This window comes from Trichosurus vulpecula, chromosome 3 (genome assembly GCF_011100635.1).
Source record: "Trichosurus vulpecula isolate mTriVul1 chromosome 3, mTriVul1.pri, whole genome shotgun sequence".
NCBI lineage: Eukaryota > Metazoa > Chordata > Mammalia > Diprotodontia > Phalangeridae > Trichosurus > Trichosurus vulpecula.
In genome coordinates, this window is record NC_050575.1 from 424,274,822 (window position 1) to 424,281,858 (window position 7,037).

At 39.5% G+C, this 7,037-nt stretch overlaps 1 pseudogene; it reads left to right on the top strand.

Annotated features, from left to right (window-relative positions):
- Positions 1–4,875: 4,875 nt before the first annotated feature.
- LOC118844657 lies at positions 4,876–5,657 on the top strand (annotated as a pseudogene).
- The last annotated feature ends 1,380 nt before the right edge of the window (positions 5,658–7,037 follow it).

Below are 7,037 nucleotides of genomic sequence, written 5' to 3' on the forward strand. Positions count from 1 at the left end.
TGTCTTAAGTGTAGAAAAAAGTACTGGATTTGGCTTCAGAGGACATTAGTTCAAATCCTGGATCTTGTCACTATGTGCATTTATGACTTCAGGGAACACATGTTCTCATTATGGGCCTCAGTTTCCTCCTAATTAATATGAAGAGATTTGATGAGTTGTTCAATAAGGGCCTTACCACCTCAAAATGATTCTTATGTGTGTCAGAAACCAGTAAATGGTCATGTATTGCCTATGGATCAAATTCTGATACTTGAACTTGTGAAGTTTTAAAGGATATAGTCTCTTTGAAAAATAAAGTTGAAATTGTCCTTTTTTCCTATTTTGCTATGTGTGTTTGCATTTTTCTGCTTTGGATGACACTGAAATGCACAAGACTGTGTCTACAGGGATAGAAACACAATCTGGCTTCAGTCAGTTGGTTGTCTTTTCTCTCAATCGATTCACTGTTTTGGCATTGATGCAGACAGCTGAATATCTAGCATGTTCTTGCTTTGCATTGGGAAATATCTTTCACATTTTAAATTGTCCTTGAAAATAAAAGAGGAAAAAAGTTATCTACAAATATCAGAAAGTTATGTGAGATCCAAAGCCCACTGAATGCTCTTTAAAGGTTTGTAAGCTCTATATCAGCTCTACAGGTATGAGATTATATCACTGTTACAAGGGATGTAAGAACTGCAAGGAGACCAAATTCTAACCAAGCAGTGATATTCTACCATGGCCAGATCCCTAGGAGAGCGTTTAGCGATTCTTTTCATTTCATTTCATTTCATTTCTTTCCTTTTCTCTCCCTTTTCCTTTATTTTTTCTTTCTTTTCCTCTCTTTTTCCCTCCCTCTCTTATTTCCATTCTCCCTCCATCTTTCCTTCCATTCTTCCTTTCTCCCTGACATCTTCCTTCCCTCTCTCTTTTCCTTCCTTCCTTCCTTCCCTCCTTCCTTCCTTCCTTTCTTCCTTCTTTCCTTCCTTCTTTCTTTCCTTCCTTCTCTTTCTTCCTTCCTATTACAGTATGGCTTTATTTCCTGTTACAATGTGGCTTTGTTTTTGTCAGCTGTGTTTCTATATTTCTAAAGCTTTTCATTCCATATACATCAGAGATTAGGAATGTTTGGTTTGGTAACATTTACAGAAAATCTCAATTTCTTCCCTTCTTCCCTTTCTCTTTTCTGTCTCCTTCCTTCCACTTCTTTACAAATTTACATGAATTGACATATGATTTGTTCACCTGTTCTTTTCAGTTGTCAAACTCTTTGTGACCCCATTTTGGGAATTTTCTTGGCAAAGACACTGGAGTGATTTGACATTTCCTTCTCCAGCTCATTATATAGATGAGGATTCTGAGGCAAACAGGGTTAAGTGACTTACCTAGGGTTATACAGCAAGTCAGTGTCTGAGGTTAGATTTGAATTCAGGTCTCCCTGACTCCAGGCCAAGCACTCTATCCACTGCCTCACATATCTGCCCTAATATGATACTCCAGTCAAATACTAAATAACATACCCATCAAGGTAGAAAACAGAAAGCTTGTACTCTCAAAAATGAAAAACAGCATTTGCTTGGAATTTATAATAATGCTTTGTTTTAAGTGGCAGTGTGGCTTAAAAGCAAGATTGTTGCACTTGAAGTCACAAAAGCCCTAGGTTCAAATCCTCCTTCTGACATCAGCTGTGTGACCAATTAAGTTACTGAGACCTGCCTTTCTCATCTGTAAAATGGTGATGATACTCACATCTGCACCAACTTATGTGGATGTTGAGGAGATCAAATGGGGTCTATCAATATTTATTAAAGACCAAGGGACAAGTAGGCAAAGCATATAAAATATTTTATAAAGATTAAAACCCTTTATAAATGCTAATGATTATTGTATGAAATATAAATGAATCTCCTGGCCAGTATGCTTTATCCCTGAAAAACTGAATGTGAAAAAGAGCAAACATACAATGACTCCATGTAGCAAAATTGATTGGTCACTCAGAATTCTCTTTTCCCTTCCTGAGACAAAGGAGGTAAGAAAATTTAGTGTTGAAGCAAAAATAGCTCTTGGTGCCTTTAAATGAGCCCTGGACTTGACCTCAGTTTTTAAATGGGGACATTTCATCCGTAGCCACACAGGGAAAAGAATGAAGAGGGGCTCGACCAAGGGCATTTCTACAGAGTGTGACAGCTGGCTTAAGCGCAGGCCCAAAATGTCACGGCTTAGAGAAAAGATTCATAGAGATAATCATTAATGGCTCATTTACATAATATTTGAGAGATAGCCTGTTATAATGGAGAACATAGTGGACTTGGAATCTGGAAAGTAAGGACCAAACTGTGCTTCTGCTACTTATTGACTGTGTGTCCCTGCGCAAATCGTAACCCTTCTGAACCTCAGTTTTCTTGGAATAGAAGTTGTATGTCTACTGGGTTGAGCTAAAATGACAGCTGTTTTGTGTCCAAATGAAATAAGGCCCATAATTAATCGTGATGATGATGATGATGATAACTATTATTATCACTATCATAATTAGTTATGAAAATATTTTACACATATTTTCTCATTAGACCTTCACAGGAACCCTGAGAGGTAGGTGCTATTATTGCTATACATAACAAATGAGGACAATGAGGCTGAGAAAGATGAAGTGATTTGCTCAGGTCATACAACTATGAACTGTCTGAATGAGTATTTCTATTTTCCCCCTTGCTCCAGGTCCAACAATCTTGTCATGTCACCATGTAAAGCAATGAAAGCACATGAAGGGCTTTCTTGATCATAGAGAGCTCTTGCTTGGACTCAAAATTCTATCTCCTGCCTCCGTGATTTTCCAATTTGCCACAATATGTGAAATCTACTCCATTCTCATCTCTGTTATGGAGAAACTATCTCTCCCTTCAATTTTCAGTTCAAGGACCATTTTTTTGTGTTTCATTCCCTGATTGCCCCAGGTATTCATATTCTTTTTATTCACCCCCAAATCTCCCATGGCCCTTGAATCATCTAGCTTCTTCACTTCTTGCTCTGTGTTTTACTTATATCTGCCATGGTGCTAATCACAATTAGATGTAAGATTCTTGAGAACTGTGCCTGATTCATTTTTGTCCTGGGATGTTCAGTGATTAGGAGGATGCCCTGTATAAAGTAAATATTTATGTTATTGTGTCAAAATTGAATTAAAATCCAAGTACCAGAGCTCAGATCTACACAAGTGACATAAAAGGATGGATTTTGGTTGTACCAATGGACATTGTATATTACAAGTCATAGCTAGAAAATAACCAAAAAGGGGCTATGAAAAATGGCACCCTAATTTTATATAGACAGTGCTATAAATTTGGCCACGGATTGGAGAAATTGATTTGTGACTACTTGAGAAAAGTCATCGAGCAGTTCATACTTTTTTAGATCTCGCCAGTGAACATTTACCCCCAAAAGGTCACTGACAGAAAGAAAAGTCCCATATGGGCCAAAATTAATGGCGATTTAAAGGGAGGTCCACTGCTCAGGAGACAGATAAAGTATGATATATAGATATCATGCATTATTATTTTGCCATAGCAAATCATGATTGAGATATTTAAATGTATATATATATATACATATATATATATATATGTATATATATATATATGTATGTATATATATATATATACACACATAATTTACAAGAAGTCATAAAGAAGCTCAGCATAGTGGCACCCTCCAAAAACATCAGCTACCTGGGACACTGAGTCTGGAAATCTTGAACTCTGGACTTTTGACTGCAAAGGGTTATGTCTTTTGTATCCATGGGGTAGTTGACAGGTATCGGGTTGCATAAGAAAGGATAAGACAAAGGGAGAAACACAGGTCAAAGTCTGTGTGCCAATAACTAGTGGGATTCATCCCATAAAATAGTCTTTGTGCTTTCAACATATATGAAAGGAGATCTAGTTTCAAAAAGGTGGGGGTAGGATTATAAGACAAAGAGAATGATATAAACAATTACTTTAGTAATTCAAAAGGCAACAAGACTAAAAGAAAGTCCAACTGATAAATCTTAATGATTAACCTTGGTAGGGTCCAGAAAATATGTAACAAATTTAATTCCTTCCTCTCTGCAGATTGGTTGGGGCTACAGATTTATAATATAGTATGCATTATCTAATATGGTATTTATATCAGTTGGTTTTATTTAATGTTTTCCAACATTACAATGAAAAATTCATGGCACTGAGGAAGGAAGTAGGAGAAGGGGAAATGACTGTGATTTATAAAGGCAATAAAAAACTTTAAAAAAAAAGCAAGAATAAATTTGATATTTGTCATGGCCCTGGTTAAGTAATAGCTTCTTCAATCTTTAGTCACCTAAATGGATTCTGTCTCATTAGACACAGTAGATTCAATAACACAAGACCAAGGGTTAGGAGAAATCCAGAAACAAAAGTTCATAAAGGAACCAACCCAAGTTCATCAGCACAAAGATTGGGAGCAGATTGTGGTTCCATGGCTACAGGTGGTAGGGGGGATCTTTCAAAGTACTAATCCACTCCAACTTCAATAAACTGCAGGCCAAAGGAAGGAGAGAATATTACAGATATATATTTTGTTTTCTGCTTGTTCTGCTGGTTGGTACCAACATTGGTCAGGATTAAAATTTTACTACTCTTAATATGCCCTGGCAATATGGAAGTTGGGATCAGATGTTGTTTTGGCACAATATGTCTATGCTTTATACGGGCAAATTTTAAAAATCATTCTCATTCAATATTCAATATGAGGTTATCTATTAATCTTCCCATTGTATTACTTCTATCAGCAACAGCAAAAGTAATAATGATAATGATAATGATGATAAAGAGATTCCAGGACTACTCTCAGGGCTCTGGAGTACAGTGTCTGTGTAGCCCAGCCATGGCGCTCAAAAGGAACCACTCAGAGAGCAGAGTGATTGTCAACAACACCGAGAACATTCTAATGACCTACGATCATGTGGAGCTCTCCTTCAGTGACATGGATCACATGACAGATGCCTTCAAAGGAACCAAGAAGGCAGCTTCTATTTGACTCCTTACAGAGTTATTTTTCTGTCCAAGGGAAAGGACTCCATGCAGTCATTCATGATGCTGTTTTACCTAATGAAGGACTATGAGATCAAGCAGCCTGTGTTTGGTGCACATTACATCAGATGAACAGTGAAGGCTGAAGCAGGAGGTGGCTGGGAAGGATCAGCTGTGCACAGATTGACCTTTGCAGCAGGGGGCGCCATTGAGTTTAGACAAAGAATGCTACAAGTGGCTGCCCAAGCCTCGGGAGGTGAAGTCCCCAATGGAGCTTATGGGTACTTTACATGCCAAATGGAGCCTATGTTTTTTCTTATGCCAGCTGCCAATGGAATGTACCCAAACCCTCCAAGCTATCCCTATGCACCACCTGCACCCGAGTTTTATCCAGGACCTCCCATGATGGATGGGGCCATAGTGTACATGCAACCAGCATCACCTCCGTATCTTGGACCCATGGAGCCACCTGTTGGTGGCCCTGATGTACCATCTACTCCTGCAGCTGAAGCAAAAGCTGCCGAAGCTGCTGCCAGCGCCTACTACAACCCTGTCAATCCCCACAATGTCTACATGCCCACACACCAGCCTCCACCCCCTCCATACTACCTCCCAGAAGACAAGAAGACCCAGTAAATGCACCTGCAGTCTCCTTATCACTCACATGTTCCCTTATTCCCCCAGAGCTGAGTTTGGAGTTGGTGGGGAAACTTTTGTCAGACCTGGCCTTTACTCTAGGCCTGTGTGTAGTTAGCAGTAATAGGCATGGAGAGAAGGGAAGTAACCTTGGAGAGTCCCAGTTGGCCTAGAGACCTTGTCACCTCTCCTTCACCTTCATCAGTGGGACTTTCCACTTGAGTCGCCATTTCCATTTTACACCTATTGCATTAACACTGCTTCCCATAAACAAGGAAACTATTCCTGATCAGCTCCTACTGTGTGGGATGAAAGACCCTCACCAATTAAATTTATAATAAGGAGCCATCTCAGGGTGGGAACAGAAATAAATTTTATTCAATTCTTGAGAATAGGGCGTCCTCTGCCAGAACAGATTTGGCATGGGGAGCCCCTTACAAAGGGCAAATCACCAATAATTATACCTAACACAAGAGAATTCCTGCCCACCTCTGACCTTTCTCACCATTGGCTGGGAGGCAGGCTTACAATCTGAGCACAAAAGCTAGACAAAGAACTGGGAAGTCGAGGCACAGAAACTCCAATTCCCATTCCCTTAGTTAATGATTACAGCTGAGATGACATCTATAAATCTAAAGAAGAAGAATAGGATAAGGGGAGGGGGAGACCCTTTCCATTCTTCTACAGTACTTTTACAGTAAAGGAAAGCAGGTCACAGTGACTCTGTTCTTACTAAGCAAATCTTTAAACCAGAACTAGAAGAAAGAAAAAAAAAAGTTTCAGGGTAAACTTTCTCATGGCATCAGAATTTTTCCGCTTCCCTATTTCTCTATTTCTTGATTTTTAAACATTTCTTAGTATAGATATAGATATATATTTATACATATCTTCCCTGTGAAGTCTTCACATTTTATTTACCTCACACACTACCCAGCACTCTTATTTTTTAATTCATTTTGGACTACACTTCTGGCTCTTCCCAGCCCAGGTTAACAGAGGTGTCTCTCTCCCAGAGCTGGGAATATGGCTTGAACTCATCCCCCAAGGGTCCCCTTCCAGGCCCTACCCACATTCCATCGCCACCCTAATCTCTCTCCAGCTGTGAAGTATAGTCTGGGTTTCCAGTGTGACCATAGGATTGGGTGGTGGCATGCCCTTAAGAGCCCCATCTTTTCCATTCCCATCCCCTTTGGGGCATCACACCTGTGCGTACTCCTACTGTCTTTCCTTTTATATCCCCACCACTTTGTTGTGGTCTTTGATCATGAGACTGCAATGCCCAGGACTGGTGGAGGGAGAATAAAGGGAAGACTGTCCAGCTGGGGAGAAAACACAGAAGCAATTGCTTGGCTTTGCTCCCCTGTATTCCTAATTCATGCT